We start from the raw sequence: 24,142 nt of genomic DNA, 5'->3' as shown, positions 1-24,142 counted from the left end.
TCTCATTGCCTTTAATCATATGGATTCTAGCTTTTGTCGTTAAAAGCTTGCAAACTGTCTCTCCTTAGCCCTTCCTCACGTCTCCATTTTAGAAATCCGACTCTAGCAATTCTGCGACTAGAGATGGGTCAGGGTCAAGTACAAAGGCAGGATAAGGATTATTCTCACTTTCCAGTGCTTGAACAATACCCAGGATTTTTTAACCTTTATTCAAGTCCTAGGAACACCCTGAATCAACTTCATCCCGACATTATCTGTGGAGCCCACTGCATCCCTTTCCTTAAGTGTAAATGATAACTTGGCCTATCACTTTTTGTGTAAAGTTTACTTTTCCAAAAGTGCCTTACATCACCTTGGCACTAAAGCCAGGCCTCATCTGCTGTGTTTCTGTTCCCTTCCAGGGCTTCTTTTTTGTAAGGCACAGAAGTAACAAAACCTAAACAGTCTTCTATTGGAATGTGACTATAAACCAAAGAAAACCAATCTAAGACTGAAACAGGAAGAGACTGACAGATGAAGTCTAATCAAACCTGTCTTATCACATAGGTTAGGGTAACATGTGTGCACCTAAAATTCTCTCTGGCAACAGTCAGAGAGCTGATGGTCACAGATTGAATGTACAGCTTTGAATTTGACTAGGCTATGGGAAAAGCAAAAGCCCTTTTCTCTACTAGAGCTTTAAACAGACAGGTAAACCAAACCAACAGACAGGTTACCAAACACGTTTGGTAAACAAGTAAATAGATGAAAGAAAGAACCAAAAAAAAAGAAAGAAAAGAAAGAGGAGAGGAAGAAGGATGGACAAAGGGAGGAAAGGAAATGTATGTGCATGTAGGCTGGGCGTGGTGGCTCATGCCTGTAATCCTAACACTTTGGGAGTTCAAGGCGGGTGGATCACTTGAGGTCAGGAGTTCAAGACCAGCCTGGCCAACATGGTGAAACCCCGTCTCTACTAAAAATACAAAAAAAATTAGCCGGGCGTAGTGGCAGGTGCCTGTAATCCCAGCTACTAGGGAGGCTGAGGCAGGAGAGTCCCTTGAACCCAGAGGTGGAGGTTGCAGTGAGCCGAGATTACACCACTGTACTCCAGCCTGGGTAACAGAGTGAGACTCTGTCTTAAAAAAAAAAAAAGTCTGTGCATTTGTCTGTATATATTTGCACACATGTGTATGCATACACAAGTCTCTATCAATTATCTAAGATACATCAGGATGTGCCAAAGTTTCCTCAATTCAGGAACAGGTAGAGTAAGAAAAAGACTAACAGGATACCTGGAATTTCCTTCCAGCTGGATAACTAACCATCTATGTGGCTTTGGACAAGTCACTTCAGTTCTGTGGTTCTTCAATTGTCTCCTTTGAAAAACTGCCTAAGGTCCATTTTCAGCTCTAATGTTCTATCTCTACAATACTATGGACTATAAAGACCTGAAAAATGAGTGTTCAATATGTTTCCTGAGACCTGATGTTGAAGCCTCCTGATATTTGTAAGCCTGTTTTAAGTAGAACTGAGTAATAAAAAGACATTCCACCCTGTTAATAGAATTCAACAGTCAGACATTCAGGTTTAGCTACTACCATTATTATTACTTTTTACTGTCTTTAATACTGCTGCTATTTCTTTCTATTCCATACCTTTATCTTTTTTCTAGCCCTTCTAGTAAAGCTGTTATTACCTTCATGTAGAAGGCACACTTAATTTCAAAAAAAAAGATGTGAATTATTCCTTTAAAAAATGTCCAAATAGAACTTGTTCTTCACAGCCCATATTTTTTTAAATCTAAAAGCTTAAGGCCGGGTGCAGTGGCTCACACCTGTAATCCCAGCACTTTGGGAGGCCGAGGCGGGCGGATCACGAGGTCAGGAGATCGAGACCATCCTGGCTAACACGGTGAAACCCCGTCTCTACTAAAAATACAAAAAAATTAGCCAGGCTTGGTGGCGGGTGCCTGTAGTCCCAGCTACTCGGGAGGCTGAGGCAGGAGAATGGCGTGAACCCGGGAGGCGGAGCTTGCAGTGAGTCGAGATCGCGCCACTGCACTCCAGCCTGGGCGACAGAGCGAGACTCTGTTTCAAAAAAAAAAAAAACAGAAAAGAAAAAGTTGAACTAAGGGATCTCACTAACCTGATTTATTATAATCACATAAGTGAATCTTACAAAGTGAGTCAAACCTAGAGGCACATACACATATAGTAAAGTGCCCCATCAGATATTTAAGCTCTGTGGTTTTTTTATTCAATACTTCTGGTGGGAAGAAGCTGCAAAGACCCTTAACTAATTTTGCGAAAGAAAGCACGGCTCTGCTCAAACACAATCTCAGACCACCAAGACAGAATCATCTGTTTTACTTAGTGGGTAAGTGAAGGACCCACTTACCAACTGGAAAACTAATCTCTTCACAAGGAGCCTAATGCTTATCTTGCACTTCCAGGCATCCTTCCTGTAGGCCTGATCTAACGAGAGGGCTTTGCAAAGTCACTCCCTCTGCACTAAAGTATTGAAAAAAGGTGTTATCTATTTGCATTCAAAATGCTATTTACAGTCTGGTCAGTATGAATTTGAGTCATTAAGTTCTTCAACAGACTTCACTTTCTGTCCACAAGCTCTGGCAAAAATCAAAGTAGGTGACAAGTGTTAATGTGACCGGAGAAGACGGCGGTCAGTGCACTGTTCCTGCTCTCAATGCTTGCTGGCTCTGTCAGAGCAGCATTTTTTAGATGAAAAGGAAAAGTCATCAATAAAATGTGACCAATCTTTCTATGAACTGTAACCTGCCTGAAGCACACTCACATTCCTCCATCCCTAAAGACGTGTCTGTAAAGGAAGTGAACACATGGGGGATGCCCAATACACCGATGGAGATGACAGCCCTGACCTAACACAACTGAAAACGAACCCACGTTTGAATAATGAAATTATTTGAATTTCACGTTTGAATTATGAAATTATGAAATTATGAAAATGAATCCACGTTTGAATTATGAAATTATGAATTATGAAAATAATTCATAACCTCATAATGCTGAAAGTATAAAATTTTAGAATCCCTAAGTGTGACAAAAGGCCACAACAAAATGTTTAAACCTGTTAGGAAAAACTCCAGCAGCTGTTCACCCGTACCCTTACTTTCCAGAAATTCTATAAATAATCCTGTAAGTTACAATGACTTCAATAAAGCTTCCTATTTCTGTCTCTCCACCTACCAATTTTCTGCGAATTACATGCTTGGCCAAATTAATGTAAAGCCAAGGAAGAACTACACCAAAGCCAGGGCTCCTCGGCCCCTGCTGATGAGCGCACACCAGACGTTCAGCAGTACTTGTGCTTCTGGTGTTTCAAATACCCTAATGAATGAGCAGCCTCTAATGGACTACAATATGAATCAATCACTCCTCTTAAACAAGTACCCCTCTCCCAAGATTACAAGGGATTCCGTTTCTTTTTCATAAAGTTTAAGACAAAAAGACAAACAATACTAAACAGCGAAAGTCAAATTACAAGTTTGAAAAGAAACTCTTAAGCCAAATAGCCCACTCAGCTAAAAACTAAGCCCTGATGAGATTATATAATAACCCAAAAACTGCAAAATACAATCTCTGCCACATCTTAATTTCCCTTTCTACTCTGAAAAAATTAACTGGTAAAGTAATAGTCATCAATGCTTTAACATGATCACACTAAGAACTGGTACTTTTTTGAGACCATCAGGAAAAATAAATCCATACAATATGTACAAATTTTGGAGAGTTAATTAGTAAAACAGGGCAGGCAACTGCAATAAATCACCAATAGGTGTTTGAAAGCATATAGACACTCAGATTTAAAGCTAACAATTCCCTTATGCACAGCAACTTGTGCTGCCTAAGTACAAAATAATGTCAGACAAAAATAAGTCAGCACTTATATACTGCCGGTGGGAGCATTTTGAGAAACATTTTTATCTCACATATAAAATTACGTCTTAACTCCAGAAGAGGGGAAGTAAACATTTATAACCTTACCTTTGCCAGAACTTTGGATGTAGCCAGTATTTCTCAGACTCTCTTCGTTAATAAGAAAAGTTTCACAAAGCAAGAGTCTATATACACATCCACAAACTCACTCTTCCTCCTGCTCATGGTAAGCCAGGAAACAGTGTCTAACACTTCAAATGCTCAGCCGTTGAGAGCTAAAAACAGATCCTGTGCAATGCTGGATATATTTTTGTCTGCTAGCTACACACCCTCATCATGTTCAATTTTTTCCATTGGTGGAACAGTATGATGCAGACTTAACCAGAAAGTGGTTTTCCATGGGCTGCCTGAAGCCATTAGCCGGGACAGCCTGCCATCATGCCTCGGAGAGGCCAGGCTCGCCCATGACTGGGCTGTTGTTGGGCCTGCATTCCATAATTACCACCAAAGTTCCATAGGAACTCGGCTCCCAAGACAGCCGAATAAAGATTTACTCACTTGAAGGGAGCCTCCGCTTCTTTTTTAAGCCCTTTAGCAGTAAGAATACACACCTACCATCCTTGCGTTTAGAGCAGTAGTAAACATTCTGCCTCCAAAACCACAGCTGGAATGTTATGATCATAAAAACCCTGCCTCAAGAGAGGCCCTTAAAAATAATATCATCATTTGCAAAATATCGGGTATAAACTTACTTGTGTTCCTTGCTAGAGTTCTTTCATTTTTAAGTTAGCTGAACTACAGTCTTGTACATTGGAAGTCCTTGTTACCCCAATGTGGTGCTTTTTTATTAAAAATGAACCATTAAATTATCTTAAATAAAAGTTACATACAGCAGAGGTTCAGAGTGTTTTGGGGTCTTGCTATATCCTTTGATGAAAGACCTTACATTTTAAAAATACCCCAAAAAAGCTGGGCATGGTGGCTTACGCCTGTAATCCCAGCACTTTGGGAGGCCAAGGAGGGTAGATCACCTGAGGTCAGGAGTTTGGAACCAGCCTGACCAATATGGTGAAACCCTGTCTCTACTAAAACTACAAAAATTAGCCAGGTGTGGTGACACACGCCTGTAATCCCAGCTACTCGGGGGGCTGAGACAGGAGAATTGCTTGAACCCAGGGGGCAGAGGTTGCAGTGAGCCGAGATCACGCCACTGCACTCCAGCCTGGGATACAGAGAGACTCTCTCTCAAAAACATAAAATAAAATAAAATAAATAAAAATACCCAAAAGATAAAGCAGCATTTTCAGATCTTTTATGTTATTGTGGAGGCGGGATGATGAATAGGAGAACAGGATCACAAACTTTCATATTTTATAGAAGAAAACCACTTAATCAAAGGTTTTCAAAATGTACATATTCTAAGTATGTGAACACACAAATTATCCTCGACAAACATGTGGCAAGAGATTTTTAAGGTAATATCTTCATCATTTTAAAAATAACAGAGGCTGGGCACAGTGGCTCATGCCTGTGATTCCAACACTTCGGGAGGCTGAGGTGGGAGGATCACTTGAGCCCGGGAGACCAGCCTGGGCAACATAGGGAGACTGTCTCTACGAGAAAAAAATTAAACAATTAGCTAACAGAAAAAAAAAAAAACAGCTAAGCCTTGGAGTGCACACCTGTGGTCCAAGCTACAAGGGAGGCTGATGTGGGCAGATCACTTGAGCCCAGGAGTTCAAGACCACCCTGGACAACATAGGGAGACCCTATCTCTACAAAAAATAAAAATAAAAAAATTAGCCAGGGCCAGAGGCGATGGCTCACGCCTGTAATTCCAGCCTTTGGGAGGCCAAGGCGGGCAGATCACTTGAGGCCAGGAGTTTGAGATCAGCCTGGCCAACATGGTGAAACCTAGTCTCTACTAAAAATACAAAAATTAGCCAGGCATGGTGGCATGCGCCTACAGTCTCAGCTACTCGTGAGGCTGAGGTGGGAGAACTTGGGAGACAGAGGCTGCAGTGAGCCAAGATTGTGCCACTGCACTACAGCCTGGGCAACAGAGCAAGACAGGAGATCGAGTCCATCCTGACTAACACAGTGAAACCCCATCTCTACTTAAAATACAAAAAATTAGCCGGGCGTGGTTGCGGGCGCCTGTAGTCCCAGCTACTCGGGAGGCTGAGGCAGGAGAATGGCGTGAACCCGGGAGAAGGAGCTTGCAGTGAACCGAGATTGCACCACTGCACTCCAGCCTGGGTGACAGAGCGAGAGTGTGTCTCAAAAAAAAAAAAAAAAAAATTAGCCAGGCGTGGTAGCGCATGCCAGTAGTCCCAGTTACTTGGGAGCTGAGGTGGGAGGATCTATTGAGCCTGGGTAAGTCAAGGCTGCAGTGAGCCATGACTGCACCACTGCGCTCCAGCCTGCATGACAGAGTGAGACCCTATCTCAAAAGAAAAAGGATCTACATATCCAACAGAAAGATTTTTACCTAATATTATAGACCAGATTCTACCATAGACAGATAAGTCTTCAATTCCTTATCTGGATGAAAACTGTATCTTTACATACACATACATCCATCTACCCATATAGGCACACACACAGTCTTTTTCCATATGAAGTTATTACACACTTGAAGGTATGCTTTCTAATTTTTTTTTTTTTTTTGAGACGGAGTCTCTCTTTGTCGCCCAGGCTGGAGTGCAGTGGCACGATCTCAGCTCACTCCAACCTCTGCCTCCCGGGTTCAAGCGATTCCCCTGCCTCAGCCTCCCTAGTAGCTGGGACTACAGGCGCCTGCCACCACGTCCGGCTAATTTTTTGTATTTTTAGTAGAGATGGGGTTTCACCGTATTAGCCAGGATGGTCTCAATCTCCTGACCTCATGATCTGCCCACCTTGGCCTCCCAAAGTGCTGGATTTACAGGTGTGAGCCACGGCGCCTGGCCATGCTTTCTAATCTTAATTGGCCAATAATAAGCCATTATTTAAGACCATCAGTGTAATAGTTATAAAAATTAGCCTGACCACAAAACATTTAAGTCAGGGCGGGGGCAGAAGAGAAGTGCAGGGAGGAGGAAAAAAATGTTAACGTGAACACAGAACAAGGAATTTTTAGCGCTGGTGGGATAAACCTGCAAAATTCCCTATTCCAACCCTCTGGAATTACAGATAAAGAAACAGAGACCTTAAGTGACTTGCAAAAGGTCACAGAGCTGGCCAGCAACAGGCGGCAGCACAAGGACGTACCACCCAAGTAACCACAAGCCCAGGGACTGAAGTCAGAGGTTGCCACGGAGGCCAAGTCACATAACACAAAACATGGGAATTCCCAAAATGTTAATTTGGTGTGTGTGTGTGTGTGTGTGTGTGTGTGTGAGTGTGGGTGTGTGTGGGTGTGTGTGTGTTAGGTAAATACAGAAGAATGAATGCTATTAAATCATGAGCTCTGCTTCCTTCAGACCCAGCAGCCTCATTTCTGTTACTAAAATAGGTAAAATAAAATAACAGCCAATGTAAAAGAAAGCCTTCCACATTAAGACAGAAAAGGGACTCCGTGATACAAAGGGAAGACAAATTATGCAGAAGAAGGAAATTTAAAGAGATATGTATCAGAGAGCAAAAAAAATATCAGAAGAACAATTAATTGCATGGAAATACTTGCATGCCCCTACTCTAATTCCTCTTTTTTTTTTTTTTTTTTGAGACCGAGTCTCACTCTGTTGCCCAGGCTGGAGTGCAATAGCGCGATCTCAGCTCACCGCAACCTCCGCCTCCTGGGTTCAAGTGATTCTCCTGCTTCAGCCTCCTGAGTAGCTGGGATCACAGGCATGCACATCCGGCTAATTTTTGTATTTTTAGAAGAGACAGGGTTTCACCATGTTGGCCAGGCTGGTCTTGAACTCCTGATCTCAGGTGATCCGCCCTCGTCAGCCTCCCAAAGTGCTGGGATTACAGGCGGAAGCCACCGCGCCTGGCCACTAATTCCTGCTTCTATTCTGATAACATTTTATATGTAGATCCCTCTCTGCCAGAACCTCCTGTGCACATGAATTATCTCCAACATTCCTCAGATACTTCCAATGGGTTTGCATTGTCTGATTTCATTTTTTATTACTGAGGTCACCCAAATGACTTTAGTTCTATGAATTTATAAAGTCACTTGGGGTTTCAAACTATGTAAGGTTTCTCAAGTTCTTTAGACTGCCCAACTACAGTCGAATACTGTCAATTTAGTTCTCCATCCTAAAATTACAAAAACCAGAGTTCCAAATCATAAAACTAGACTTGATCTTTCTAATGCTTTATTCTGAGATAATAATATAACAGGACATATGTGTTAACAGGCATCTAAAATTAAATTCCTTGGCAAAGATCTCTGAGAAAAATGTAAATTACCACTTACGAAGTATTCTATTCTGAAGGATACAATGTAAAATGACCCATGTAAAAGCAAAAATGGCAAACTATTAACAATTATAGAATCAAGTGGTGGTTTATGGGTGTTCACTGTACAGTTCTTTTGATTTTTCTATATTCTTGCAAATTTTCTTAATAAAATGTTGGGAGGAAAATATATGTATACACACACACACACACACACACGCAATAAATCCATAAAAAACACCATGTTTTACTACATGCCTAGTCAAAAACTATGCAAAAATTGTTGCAAACCTGACTGTAATAAAAAACCTGAATATCCTAGACTGCATGTGTACACATACATGCAAAGATATGTTCTTGAGGGTTTCTGTTCCTATCCAGAGAAGAGCTGGAGAATATAAAATGATAAGATGGGGCATAGGAACACCTCCAGAATGAAGTTTGAGAACCACTATCACATGACAAATTATTATTAATAAAAATAAGGGAATAGTGGAAACATCTCAGGCTTCAAAACCAGTAGATCTGGGCTAGCAACTCATCTCTTCAAAACTTAGAGGCTTCCTGAATCCCATTTCCTTCATCATAAAGTGGGGTTGACAATCATAATGCCTATCACAAATAAGAAATGTAAATAACATGTTCCAATCTCTAAATAGTTATAAGAAAAACTGACATTAAAAATATAAGTTCTAGGCCAGATGCAGTGATTCACACCTGTAATCCCAGCACTTTGGGAGGCCAAGACAGGCAGACCACTTGAGGTCAGGAGTTCAAGACCAGCCTGGCCAACACAGTGATACCCCGTTTCTGCCCCAAAATTAGCCAGGCATGGTGGCACACACCTGTAGCCCTAGCTATTTGGGAGGCCGAGGTGGGAGAATCACTTGAACCCAGATGGCAGAGGTTGCAATGAGCTGAGATAGCGCCATTGCACTTACTCCAGCCTGGGTGACAAAGTGAGACTGTGTCCCAAAAAAATAAAGGCCGGCACGGTTGCTCATGCCTGTAATCCCAGCAATTTGGGAGGCCAAGGCAGGCGGATCACGAGGTCAGGAGATCGAGATCATCCTAGCCAACACGGTGAAACCCCATCTCTACTAAAAAAATACAAAAAATAGCCAGGCGTGGCAGCATCCACCTGTAGTCTCAACTACTCGGGAGGCTGAGGCAGGAGAACTGCTTGAAGCTGAGAGGCGTAGGCTGCAGTGAGCCGAGATTGCACCACTGTACTCCAGCCTGGGCAACAGAGCAAGACTCTGTCTCTAAATAAATAAATAAATGTTCTAAAGTAATGTGAACTATCAGAAATAACCTCTCTGCTTAGAATTCAAAGAAGAAAACAATAAAAACTCTTTCCATATTCTTTACTTTTCAGGTCAAACACAGAATGCTTCTGACAGAACATCTGACCAAGCACCACTCCTTACTGCTTATCTATAGTCAAGGAAGAAAAAAGTAAAAATAAAAGAATAACCATAGTAAGTAGAAATTAAAAATATAAATTACTTTTACCCAACCAGGATTACAAAAGATTAAATAATCGTGTCACAAATGTAAACGTGCACCTTGGATGTAATTACATTAATGGGCAAAAAACCTCGGCAATATTCGTGTGCTGAAGAGGGCTTCCCCACACTGTTTCTGATGAAAAAGCAATACTTTGAATAATGTAGGCTGAAGGAACACAGACCTTGAGAAATGCGGTAGCAAAAATGTCCCAGATGAAGGCAATACTAGAAGAAAATGAGGCACACCAAGTATCTGCCTGAGAATCCTGAGATCCTCAGAAACATTACTGGGGGAGCTGATTTTTCTCGCCATTTGATCAAAAGGCCCAAATTTAGGAAGTCTGTTTCTAAAACCAAAGGTTTCCAAATTTGCCCAGAGAATACAGTGAGGGCGGGTATGACTGGCCCTCATATCTAAAACAGGGGTGGTGTGAAGGTTTACCTCCCACGTGTGATGCTGAAAACCCACGCCAATGTACAACTGACGTGCAATTCATTGGCCACTCAGACATTGTTCCTAAGAGGCTAGCAAAACAGCTCAGGGCCCACAATTTAGAGTGCCTCTGGCTTGACATCAGATCCTGCTGTATGACACTGGACACATCATTTAATTTCTCTGAGCCTCAGTTTCGTATGTGACACTGGACACATCATTTAATTTCTCTGAGCCTCAGTTTCTTAATGTGTAAAATGGGGATAATTTTGTCTGCCTCCCAGGCTTATTGTAAGGATCATGTAAAATAATAGATGTAAATTATTTAAAATAAGGTCTGCCTCTTAGAATGTTAATTCCACAAGGCAGGAAGGCAGGGATTTTGTTTAAATTGTTTACTGTTGAAAGTCCAGGACTTTAAGAAGTGCCTGGCACATGGGGAATACCTAATAAATATATGTTAAGTAACTGCATGCATGAATGAACAAATTAATGAATGGGAGGTGACAGTGAAGGTGGCAATCTCTGGGTCAGAAGCCAAGCAATCCCTTTATTTAAAATAAGCCACTCCACATGCGATCACTGCCCATCAAGCAAAATTTTCACAGAGTTTCTGCTTAAAGATCCCCCGCCATTCTCCATTAGCATTTCATATTCCAAGCCGGCGTCTTCAACAAGGCAACACTGCAGTGCCACTGTGCTGGCAGCTGGCTACATGCTCCTGCCTCCTGCTCTATGCTCCACACTACAGGAGAAGCGCCAGCACCTGCTACTGTAAGTCAAGGTCTCACAGCCACAAAATCAGACGACCCAAACTTCTGCTCTGCCTGTCTCATAATGATCATACGCAGTCAAAAGACAGCACTTCTCACAAATGCTGATGAAGAGAACCCACCAGTCTCGGCTAAAAAACTTAATACAGTCATGTGCGGCATCACAATGTAATAGCCGACGACAGACTGCATATACGGTGGTTCCATATGATTACGATACCATATTTTTACTGTACCTTTTCTCTGTTTAGATATGTTTAGATACACAAATACTTCCCATTGTGTTACAACTGCCTACAGTATTCACTACAGTCACATGCCATACAGATTTGCAGCCTAGGAGCATAGGCTATGCCATATAGCCTAGGTGTGTAGTAGGCTGTACCATCTAGGTTCATGTAAGTACACTCTGTGATGTTCACACAATGAGGAAATCACCTGACACTTTTCTCAGAACTTTCCCCATTGTCAAGTCATACATGACTATACTGCATATTAACTGATTCAGATAAACCCAGACAAATCCTAAATATAACAAACAAATGAACAAAAAACACTGGTAGACATAGCGTTAATAACTTCAATGCTATCACCTCACAAGACTCTTATGAAGAAATGTTACTGGGCCTAAAAGTTCTGGTAATTTTCCTCTCCTACAATCATTATGCATCATGTTTGTGAGCCTTATACCACACCATCATTAATTACTCAATGGCTATGTATTAAATGAAAACAAAATGAAGAACAAGATAAATTGTTAACATTTTTAAAAGCAAACTAGAGATGTCTCCAAAATCAATAATCAATTTTGAGAAAATTCAAAACGCAACACTAGCATGGTATGTATTGCTTTAAAGCCATTGCAAATCTAAATTCCCTAATATAAACTTTTTCTAAGTGTTTCAAAGGCATTAAATGCACAAATAAATTTTAATGCAGTCAATTATCTTGGAAATGAGATATTATATATACATGTATATATACATATATACATATACATATATACATGTGTATAGATAGATAGATAGATAGATAGATATAGATATAGATAGATGAGAGAGAGAGAGACGTGGAGTTTCACTCTTGTTGCCCAGGCTGGAGTGCAGTGGCGCAATCCTGGCTCACTGCAACCTCCGACTCCCGGGTTCAAGCAATCCTGCTGCGTCAGCCTCCCAAGTAGCTGGGATTACAGGCATGTGCCACCATGCCCGACTAATTTTGTATTTTTAGTAGAGATGGAGTTTCTCCATGTTGGTCAGGCTGGTCTCAAACTCCTGACCTCAGGTGATCAGCCCGCCTCGGCCTCTCAAAGTGCTAGGATTACAGGCGTGAGCCACTGCACCCGGCCTTATGGTATATTTATAAACTCCAAGTGTTATTTACATAACAAGCAAGCCCCAATAATATCACCAAATGACCAATTAATTACTTTCGCAAGAGTGCAAATATTAAGTGACATAAAAATGAGGATTTAAAACTAATTCTTCATAAAAGTTGTTCTTTTCCATTTTCACCACTTTTATTCAACATAATACTGGAAATCCTGCCCAGGGCAATCAGGCAAGAGAAAGAAATAAAAAGCATCCAAATTGGAAAGGAAGAAGTCAAATTACCCTTTTGTTCAAAGTAGCCTTTGTTCACATATGACATGGTTTTATATTTAGAAAAACCTAGACTCCACCAAAAACTGTTGGAACTGATAAATGAATCCAGCAAAATTGCAGGATACAAAATAAACATACAAAATCAGTAGCATTTACATACGCCAACAGCGAACAATATGAAAATGAAATCAAGTAGGCAATCCCATTTACAATAGCTACAACGAATGTAAAATATCTAGGAAGCAATTTAACCAAAGAAGTAAAAGATCCATGCAATAAAAACTATAACACACTGATAAAATAAACCAAAGAGGACACATTAGAAAATGGAAAGATATTCCATGCTCACGGCTTGGAAGAATTAATATTGTTAAAATGGCAATACTACCCAAAGCAATTTACAAATTCAATGCAATCCCTATCAAAATACCAATGACATTCCTCACAAAAATAGAAAAAAAAATGTTCTAAACTTTATGTAAAACCACAAAAGACCCTGAATAGCCAAAGGTATAGACCAGTAAGAACAAAGTTGGCGGCATCAAACTATACCTGACTTCAAAATTTACTGCAAAGTTCTAATAACCAAATGAGCATGGTACTGGCTTAAGAAAGAAAGAAAAAAAAAAACACATACACCAGTAGAACAGAACAGAGAATCCAGATATAAATCCACACATTTATAGCCAACTCATCTTTGACAAAGGCACCAAGAATATACAATGGGGAAAGGACAGTCTCTTCAATAAATGGTGCTGGGAAAACTATTAACTATAGGCAGAAGAATAAAATTAGACTCCATCTCTCACTATACACAATAAATCAAGTCAAAACGGATTAAAGCCTTAAATCTAAGACCTGAAAATATGAAATGGCCAGAAGAAAACATTTAGGAAATGCTCCAGGACGTTGGTCTGGGCAATGATTTTCTGTCTAAGACCTCAAAAGCACAGGCATCAAAGCAGAAATCAACACATGGAATTACATCAAGCTAAAAAGCTCCTGGAGGCTAGGCATGGTGGCTCACACCTGTAATCCCAGCACTTTGGGTGCCAAGGCAGGAGGATCGCTTGAAGCCAGGTGTGTGAGGCCAGCCTGGGCAACAGAGTGGGCAACAGAGTGGGACCTCTCTCTACTCTCTAAAAAGTGGCTAGCTATGATGGTGAGTGCCTGTATTACCAGCTACTCAGGAGACTGAGATGGGAGGATGGCTTGACCCCAGGAGTTTGAGGCTGCAGTGAGCTGTGATCGCACCAATGCATTCCAGTCAGGGTGACAGAAGAAGACCCTGTTTCAAAAAAATAAAAATAAAAAGCTCTGCACAGAAAAGGGAACAATCAACAAACTAAAGAGACAACCCACAAAATGGGAGAAAATATCTGCAAACTACCTATCTGACAAGGGATTAGTAACCATGATATATAAAGAACTCAAACAACTCAATAGCAAAAAACAAATAATTCAATTAAAAATGGGCAAAAGATCTGAACTGATCTTTCTCAAAGAAAGACATACAAATGGCCAACAGGTACATGAAAAAATGCTCAGCATCACTAATCATCAGAAAAATGCAAATCAAAACTACAATGAGATATCATCTCACCCCAGTGAAAATGGCTTTTATAAAAATGACAGGCAATGACAGATGCTAGAGAGGATGTAGAGAAAGGGAAACCCCTGTACACTCTTGGAAGGAATGTGAATTAGTACAATCACTATGGAGAACGGTTTGGAGTTTCCTCAAAAAACTAAAAATAGAACTACCATATGATCCAGCAATCCCACTAGTGGGTATAGATCCAAAAGAAAGAAAACCAATATATCAAAAAGGTATTTGCACTCCCATGTTTATTACTGCACTATTCATAACAGCCAAAATATATCAACCTAAGTACCCATCAAGAGATGAATGGGTCAAGAAAAGGTGGTATATATATATATAAAATGGATTATTATTCAGCCATAAAAAGAATGAAATCCTGTCATTTGCAGCAACGTGTGTGAAACTGGAGGTCATTAAGTGAAATAAGCCAAGCACAGAAAGACAAATATCACATGTTCTCACTTATATGTGGGAGATTAAAAAAAAAAAAAAAAAAAAAAGTAAGTCTAATGAAAGTAGAGAGTAGATTGGTGGTTGCCAGAGGCTGGGAAGGGTAGGAAGGAAAGGATGAAGACAGGTTGATTAATGGGTTCAAATATACTGTTTGATACAAGAAATAAAACCTAGTGTTAGATCAGTAGAGTGACTCTAGTTTACAATAATGTATTATAAGTTCCAAACAAGCCATAAAAGAATAGTTCTAATGTTTCTAACATGAAGAAAATACAAATATTTAAGGTAATGGGTATCCCAATTACACTGATTTGATCTTTACAAATTATATGAATGTGCTAAATTACCATTCATATCCCAGAACTATGTACATCTATTATGCATAATTTAAAAATCATTTTTAAAAAGTTTTCTTTAAAGTGACCTTTTTCTGTAGGTCATTATATCCAAATTAAATACACCTTAACAAACAACAATGAATGATAATGTACAAAATCCTAAGTTTTGAAATTAAATAGAATGCTTTACAAAGAATAACAGATAATACTTTTATGTAAATGACAACATCTGTATTATTATGCTACCCAAAAAGAAACCTACAAAATGAGTTTTGGCTAAGGTAAAACAAAGTTTTTGGTAGAAAAAAAATCCTTTAGGAAATATGCTTGTAAAATCCCGGCTTATAAATACTAGCTACTGGGTACATCTGTTTACAACATTTTTGAAGGGTTATATTGGAACATTGAAAAAAGTGCAAGCAATCTGCCCAGATCTAATTGTAGTTAAAGTTATAATGTTATATTCAGCCTCTCAGTCAACTCCTAATATTTTCTCTTTATGGACTGAAGTAAAATTGTTCAAGCTGGAAGATTCCTAATAAGTTTAATTCAGAGAATAATTGAATTTGAGTTCCAAAGAGACCAGAGAGGTCATCTATCTAGCCCAATCTTCCCTCTAATTTAGGAATCTCCTACAGCATCCTGACAGATGGGGACACTCTCATTTACCTAAATACATTGAGTGATGGAAATTTCACAGATCTGTTAGGGGGCACATTCCATCGGTAAGTAACCAGTTGATAGATGAGAACTCCTTCCAGCAACTTTAAATCAGTCATTCTAAAAATTCCACTGATCAGTCTTTCCATCATTATCAACACACATCTTACTCCTCTCTTCCACCCAACCACCCTACAAAAAACTGAAGTTAATTACCATGGATGTTCCCTGCTCTCTCTCCAGCTAAGTTCTTCACAATGAAGCCAGAATCACTCTTGTAAAGCAAAACAAAGCCAGATTCTGTTCGTACTAAACATCAAAATGCACAAAGAACAGAGTCCTAAAACTTCAATCTGTGCCTTAATAGGCATTGAGCCCACTCTCTCGGTTATATCACTCGGAGTCAACGAGGTTACAGGCTCCATCTGTTTGGGGCCATGAAGTCTAGGGAGGACTGGGGATCCACTGGAAAAAGCAGAATGGAACTTAGTTCCATAGATTACAGACATGTGCAAATTACACACTGTCCCCATTTCACCAAGCCAGGAGTCCACAGTAGATGTTAGGGAAGGCAAAAAAGATATGCTGCCAGGCAACTCCTTCTCCCTGTCCATGGAGAACTGAAGAAGAGGGAGGAAATGAGTCACATCTGAAGACAGAGGGAAAATTTAACTGTCCAGATTAGGGGTCACACTCAGATACCTTCAGAGCTATTTAAATGTATGAGCGAAGCCAGGCACGGTGGCTCATGCCCTGTAATCCCAGCACTTTGGGAGGCTGACGCGGGCGGATCACTTGAGCTCAGGAATTCAAGACCAGCCTGGGCAACATCGTGAAACCTCATCTCTACAAAAAAAAAAAAAAAAAAAAAACCCACATAGATATAGCTAGGTATGCTGGGGCATGCCTATAGTCCCAGCTGCTCAGGAGGCTGAGGTGGGCAGACCGCTTGGGTCCAGGAGGTTGAAGCTGCAGTGAGCTGAGATAGCGCCACTGCACCCCAGCCTGGGTAACAGTGAGACCCTGTCTCAAAAAAAAAAAAAAAAAAAAAAAAAAAAGAATTCTGAGTGAAGCAGGCCTGACTGAGTCATGCAGTCTAAAGACACAGAAACCATTTGTTTGCAAGTTAGACTTCTACAAGTATACTTCGGCATACATCCAAAATATACCCTCTTCTATTTTTTTTTTGAAGTTTGAAACTATGAAAATATCTTTAGTTTTTCCACTACTACTATGGACATTGAAAAAATAACTCTTTCAGTTTTCTCCTAATTCTACTAAAAGAAAACAAGTAAATGAAAAATGACAACTGACATTTGATGATGGGAAGACTGTGTGGCGTGGTGGGGACTGTGGCAAACCAGCTGACACATGACCCAATCAAAAGGCCACCATCTACACAGCTTCAGCTATCCACTGCCAGCTGAGAAGGTAGAACCCAATGTTGCCAGATAATCCCACATTTTGAAGAAACACTAAAAATTTGGCTTTTTTGTAAAATTCTTAGTTTTTAACGTAGGCAATCAATTTAAATTTAGTTAACACAGTGATCAGGGATACATTTTCTAGGCCAAACAAAGGTTATCCACAGCCCAGACCCAGCCCAAAACTCACCAGTTTGCAGCCTCTGCTGCAAATGACAAAATACAAACGCAAAAATTTTCAATCCTAAAAACATTTTAAATTAAAACAATAAGCAGTCCCAACTCCCTGACTTCAGAAGACTAAATCCTAGGTTTCTGGGGGCATACAACCAACTTGGCCTAGAAAAGCAGATAATCAGGCACGAATTTAGAAAGAGGGCCACTGACATACAAGCATTGAAAAGGGCCGCAGAGGCCATGTCATCTGCCTTCCTGGTGCGTGGAGGAATCCTCTCTACAGAGCTCTTGATCTGCAGCCAACCAGTCTTCAGACACTACATCCAGCCCTGAGACGCTCATTATTGCAAAGAGGCACCATTTCATCTTTCCACAGCTCTATAGGAAAGTCTTCCTCACGTGAAACCCAAAGTGGCCTTTCACTACTGATACCTGCAGGTCCTAGTGCTTCCTGCAGAGGCAGATCAGACACAGCATCCCTGCTTCCCCTTACACATGACATCTGCTCAGACACTTCAAGGTCGGAATTGGGTTCCCTGCTAAGCTTACCACTTGCTAAGCTAAGCCCACTCCCTTCATCGTTACATACGGGACCATTTCCACACTTTCCCCAGTGGCAGTCACCTTCCTCTGGCTATCAACGTGCATCTTACATCTACGGTCTGGAGAAAGGGAAAGAAGGACACTCAGGATTACTAAGCACCTACACTGTGAGGTAGGCACCATGCCAGGAGTGTGACATACATTTTCATATTTAATTCTCACAACAATCCTCTTTGAACTGTATTATTATCATTATTCTACAGATGAGGAAACCGAGGCCAAGCAAAGTTTAGTAATTTACTGAAGGCCACAAAACAAGCACAACTGGAAAACTCAAACCAGGTCTGCCTGATACCAAAAAGACAATTATATTGTTATACACACAGAAAATGGCATGTTTGCAAACAGTTTTATTGTTACTGTTACTTATTAAAAGTATAACTTATTATAGGCAAGTCTATTCTTTCTGGTGATCTCATGAATGGACTGTTGTTTTCAATGCAAAACAAATTCTCCATGCAAACAAAACAAATTTCAAACTTCTGTTACCATTTAATGAGCAGTACCCAAATATACATATATATAATTTTTTTTTTGAGACAGAGTTTCGTTCTTGTTGCCCAGGCTGGAGTGCAATGGCGCGATCTCGGCTCACCACAACCTCTGCCTCCCAGGTTCAAGTGATTCTCCTGCCTCAGCCTCCCAAGTAGCTGGGATTACAGACATGCACCAACACACCCGGCTAATTTTGTATTTTTAGTAGAGACGGAGTTTCTCCATGTTGGTCAGACTGGTCTTGAACTCCCGACCTCAGGTGATCCGCCCACCTCGACCTCCCAAAGTGCTGGGATTATAGGCATGAGCAAATATATTACTTTTAAACCTAATTTGTATATTGAATATAAAAAAATCTGAGTATATACTAAATAAAACAGCAGAAATTTATATAACCCCTATACTCACATACTTAATCATAATCATTCTGCAAGGAAAATTTTATTACCCCCATTTTATATAAGAAGAAAGTGAAGCATCAAGAGGTTAAATAACCTACCCAGCTTGCATGGTGGCTCACGCCTGTCTGTAATCCCAGCACTTTGGGAGGCTGAGGTGGGCGGATCACTTGAGCCCAGGAGATTGAGACCAGCCTGAGCAACATAGCAAGACCTCGTCTCTACAAATTATTAAAAAATTAGCCGGGCCCAGTGGCGCGGGCCCGTGGTCCCAGCTACTCAGGAGGCTGAGGTGGGAGGATTGCTTGATCCCGGGTGGTCGAGGTTGCAGTGAGCCAAGGTCACGTCACTGCACTCCAGCCTGGGCAACAGAGCGAGACCCTGTCTCAAAAAAAAAAAAAATAGCATTAATAACCTACTCCAGGTCACTAGCGAGAAAATGTCAGAGACGGGATTCAAAGAACTCAGGCAGTCTGACTCCAAATAACTGTAGACCTTAGACTTTCCAAATAGTGTATTTCAGCTGCAGTTTTGAACATCGTTAAAGCATAAACACCTCTCCAAGGCTAATTAGATACTACTTTTGGATATTTCAATGTAGATGATAAAAAAAAAAAAGGTCAACACAAACAAAGCTTACCAATTAGGATCAAAATTTCTAGCTTTAATATGTATTTATAAATAAACCCAGAGATATTAGACAACTTCCTGTTTGCATGTAATCTAATGTTAAATTTGATCATAAAGTGAGGGAGGAATTCACATTTCAAAAAAATGTTTAAACAAACCTTTTAAATATCCTCCAGTGTGAATAAATATCTCACCATGTGACACTGAACAATTTATACAATGAGCCTCATTTAACTGTTCAACTCATACATTCAGACGAAACATATCTGCTGTGCAACAGACCCTGTTGTGGGCTCTGGAGACAGGTGAGGAACCGGGCAGAGAAGGTTCCTGCCCTTGTGGAGCTTCTGCTCTAAGGAAGGCAGAGACAGACAACAAGCCGATAGATAAATATGCAAAGGAGAAAACGATCAGTGAGGGACAAGGACTTTGCAGGGAACTAAGAGCGTGGCGTGGTAGCAGTGGCTGGGTGTCCTTTAGATTGGGTGGTTAGAGGTCCTTCAGAGGGAGTACTTTGAGCTGAAACCCAAAAAGCATGAAGCAATAAGCCAAGGAAAGCTGGGGCAATCTAAATCAAACAGCAGAAGGTTATGCCTGGGAAGGTTATGTTTATCTGAGTGTGCTTCAGCTAAGCACGCATGAACTCCAGACACAGCAAACAGTCCGGGGAACTACCTGCCACCACTTCAAACGTCCCTGGGGAACTGTTCAGCTTTCCTGCTTTAGTACTTAACCTGCGACGCCAACACATCCAATTAGTAAAACACCTCAGTCGGAATGAAACAGCCTTAAGGTCACAGTTGGAATCTGACCTTTCCTCAGTGGCTTCCTAAAATCCACATCCCCTGAGCTTACCTGATCTTACAACTGCAATTAGAAATTATATGCTCTCTGTGTTCTCAAGCAGGAGGTCCTATTTGGTCTGGAGTTTAAGTGTGTGCTCTATCAGTATGTGGCACATAAAAGGACGGAAACTAAAGCTTCCCAGGCTGCATCCTCTCCACCTAAGGTCCCAGAGAGGCCTGGCATACCCGTTTTCCACATTGAGTGGATCATCCAGCATATCCAATTCAAGTGCTTTTGTAATAATCTACTGAGCTCTGGAGCCCTGTCGCTTGCAGGAACCTCAATTATCAGCATTCAGCAAACCTGTGTTGGCTTTCCCCACTCAACTTCTCATACAAAGTGCAATTAACAGAGCTACGTGAGAATGTGGTGATTAAGCAAAGAAATACAGACTGACATATGCTTTTAAAGCCTCTGAGATATATAAGTGCCTCAAACTTACCCACAGAGGAATGTGGAGGACGCTTAGTGTAATCATTCATTCATCCAGAATGAGCTGGCTGAAGGTATCCTTGTCATTCATACATATAGCCCTGGCAAAATAAAACAAAAACACAGAGGCAGTGAGAAATAATTTTTCAAAATCAGATTTTTATCATTGAAGCTCAGTTTCTCAGCGTTCTGTTGTATCTTGGGCTTGATACAAGAAGGAAGAATCTGAAAGAGAAATCAAGAGTTAAGTGATTAACTGTAAAGGAAAAAAGGTCTTCCCACATCCTAACTGGAGAAGCAGATTTACTGTAGATTTACTGTAGATTTACTGCTTCATTCCATAGTGTCATGACTGAACCATCTTAAGATAGAAGGGATGGAGGGAGGGGAGAAAGAAAGAAATACAGATGATAAGTAGACAGATAGGACATGGATAGATGGATGGATGGACAGAGGGACTGATGGACGGACAGATGGATGGATGGATGATTGATTGATAGACAGAGCAAGCCTACTATGACCAAGCCGCTACTCCAGATGCTAGAAATAAAGCAGTGAATAAGAGAGAAAATCTCGCTCTCACTGAGCTCCATTCAAATAGAAATACACAGTTCAATAAATAAATAAGAAAAATATCCTAGAGTGATACAGGCAATGCAGAGTCAATAGGGCAATGAGATAGTGAGTGACAAGTGGCTAAATTAAATTGGAAGATCAGGAATTGGCTCTCTGAAATGACAACTAGCCTGAAATCTGAATGGTATTTGAACTTAGGGAAATGATCCCCCAGGCAGAGGGATCAGCTAAGAAACACCATGTCTTGAGCCATTATTATGGATTCTGGAGCAGAACTCAAGTGGGTAGTGCCAAAGGATCAGCATTTCATAACTTATTAAACAGATGAGGCCAGGCACGGTGGCTCACGTCTATAATCCCAGCACTTTGGGAGGCCAAGGTGGGTGGATCACTTGAGGTCAGGAGTTTGAGACCACTCTGGCCAATACAGTGAAACCCCGTCTCTACTAAAAACACAAAAATTAGCTGGGTGTGGTGGCTCACACCTGTAGTCCCCACTACTTGGGAGGCTGAGGCAGGAGAATCGCTTGAACCCAGGAGGCGGAGGTTGCAATGAGCTGAGATGGCGCCACTGCACTCCAGCCTGGGTGACAGAGAGACTCCATATGCCCCCCATAAACACCACCAAAAAAAAAAAAAAAAAAAAAAAAAAAAAAAAACAGGTGGTTTCTGGATCCTCTCCTATTATGGAGAATAATACTTTCTTCCTGTATTTGATATGCTACCTGGTTATATATTAAAATTCATGGTCCATTAGTCAACACATCAGAAAGTACCTTTTTTTTTTACATTGTTTAAAATGTGAAAGAGACTGCTTTCAGAGTGAGACTTACCTTTTTAGAAGGCATGATATTAACTCTGTGATACACAATATACTGTATTATGGCAATAACCATGTGTCCTTAACTCAGAACGCAGTCCTTGATAAAGAATGCAGACTTTAGAGCAGGGATGTCCAATCTTTTGGCTTCCCTGAGTCACACTGGAAGAGAAACTGTCCTGGGTGCTACCTAAAATATATCAACACTAATGATAGCTGATGAGCTTTTAAAAAAAATCGCAAAAAATGTCTAATAATGTTTAAAGAAATTTTACGAATTTGTGTTGGGCTGCATTCAAAGCCATCCTGGGCCACAGGTGGCCTACAGGCCATGGGTTGGACAAGCTTGCCTTACAGCAAGGGGATTGAGATTGGAGTTCAAACCCCAGCCACTCCATTACCACCTCAGTGAGCTCAGCCCAGTTATTTAGATTGTCTGAGCCTCTGGTTTCTTCAACTATGAAATGGAAATATGATCTACACTACAGGGTTATTCTAACTAAGTGTTTAATGAAATAATGCACATAAAATACTTAAATTGCTTGAAACATGTGACATACTCAAAGTAGCAAAAAACCACAACTAGACTTTCACTGTAAATGGTCACTATTGAGAAAGGTTTGACTATCACAATGACTCATGCTATAGAAATACACCTACACGGGGGCCGGGTGCGGTGGCTCACGCCTGTAATCCCAGCACGTTGGGAGGCTGAGGTGGGCGGATCACCTGAGGTCGTGAGTTCGAGACCAGCTTTATCAACATGGAGAAACCCCGTCTCTACTAAAAATACAAAACATTAGCCGGGCGTGGTGGCACATGCCTGTAATCCCAGCTGCTCAGGAGGCTGAGGCAGGAGAATCACTTGAACCTGGGAGGCAGAGGTTGCAGTGAACGAGATCATGCCATTGCACTCCAGCCTGGGCAACAAGAGCAAAACTACATCTCAAAAAAAAAAGAAAAGAAAAGAAAAGAAAAAGAAATACACCTATATAACCTGGCATACTAAAAAGAACAGTTTTCATTTATAGGATATCAGGATTAGGATATCAGGATTGGGATGGACCCATTTCCCTCATTCTACAGGTGAGAATTTAAAACTCAAAGAGGTAGTGTGATTTGCCCAAGGTGACATAATTAGTTCAGAGAACATTTTCAGAAATTTGTTATATCTGGTCAAGAATGCCTACATTATAGAATACATTCCATATTTATTTAAAACTTTTTAATTCACTTTGTCATTAACCCAGTATGGACAAATTTTTTATTTATTTTATTTTATTTTTTGAGATGGAGTCTCACTCTGTCACCCAGGCTGGAGTGTAATGGCGTGATCTCGTCTCACTGCAACCTCCGCCTCCCGAGTTCAAGCAATTCTCCTGCCTCAGCCTCCCAAGAAGCTGGGATTACAGGCACCCACCACCATGCCTGACCAATTTTTGTATTTGTAGTAGAGACAGGGTTTCACCATGTTGGCCCAGGCTGGTCTCGAACTCCTGAGCTCAAGTGATCCACCTGCCTCAGCCTCCCAAAGTGCTGGAATTACAGGCGTGAGCCACTGCACCCAGCTGAAAAAAATATTTTCAAATGATAAGAATAGAAAACTGAATGAAGCTTCACTGGACTCTGTCTAAATACATCATACTAACAATCTTTAAAAACTAAGAATTGTAATATTTTACTGATGGCCTCATAAATGATTATTTACTCACTGAAAACTATAAAATATAAGATCTGCCATATTTTAGTGTTTCCAATGATAATAATGTTGGATCTCAAGCATCTGTTACATGACAGAACTTTCCACATATTCATTCCAAATACCATGTTATTTCATGTTTTTTGGTTTCTATGCCTTTGCATATACTGTTCTCTACAGGGAACACCTCCCTGGAGAACTCCTAATTACCCCTCAAGACCCAGCTTAAGTGTCTCTTCCTCTGATCACCTACCTTCATACCCCAAAACTCACAGGGTTATCGCTCCCTCCTTCACCTCACCACTCTTTCTGATAGAGGCAATTGCCTCGCAATTATTTCTTTTTCACTCATCTGTCTCCTTTACTAGAATTCACTTATCTTTCC

The 24,142-nt window shown here is 40.7% G+C and overlaps 1 protein-coding gene across 11 annotated transcripts in view; it reads right to left on the bottom strand.

Annotated features, from left to right (window-relative positions):
* TIAM2 (TIAM Rac1 associated GEF 2) overlaps positions 1 to 24,142 on the bottom strand; it is a 267,112-nt gene that overhangs the window by 147,246 nt on the left and 95,724 nt on the right. For 8 of the 11 annotated variants that reach the window (XM_063666750.1, XM_063666740.1, XM_063666743.1 and 5 more), the window contains one exon: positions 20,673 to 20,763. The gene's annotated coding sequence lies outside the window, so the exon portion shown is untranslated. Of the gene's footprint in view, positions 1 to 4,001; positions 4,187 to 18,855; positions 19,046 to 20,672; positions 21,859 to 24,142 lie in introns of those variants that run through there. The other 3 variants (XM_063666742.1, XM_063666744.1, XM_063666746.1) reach the window with 3 other exon arrangements.

Source organism: Pongo pygmaeus, chromosome 5 (genome assembly GCF_028885625.2).
Source record: "Pongo pygmaeus isolate AG05252 chromosome 5, NHGRI_mPonPyg2-v2.0_pri, whole genome shotgun sequence".
NCBI lineage: Eukaryota > Metazoa > Chordata > Mammalia > Primates > Hominidae > Pongo > Pongo pygmaeus.
Note: the sequence above shows the minus strand (reverse complement) of the source record. Positions and strands in the feature narration are given on the sequence as shown.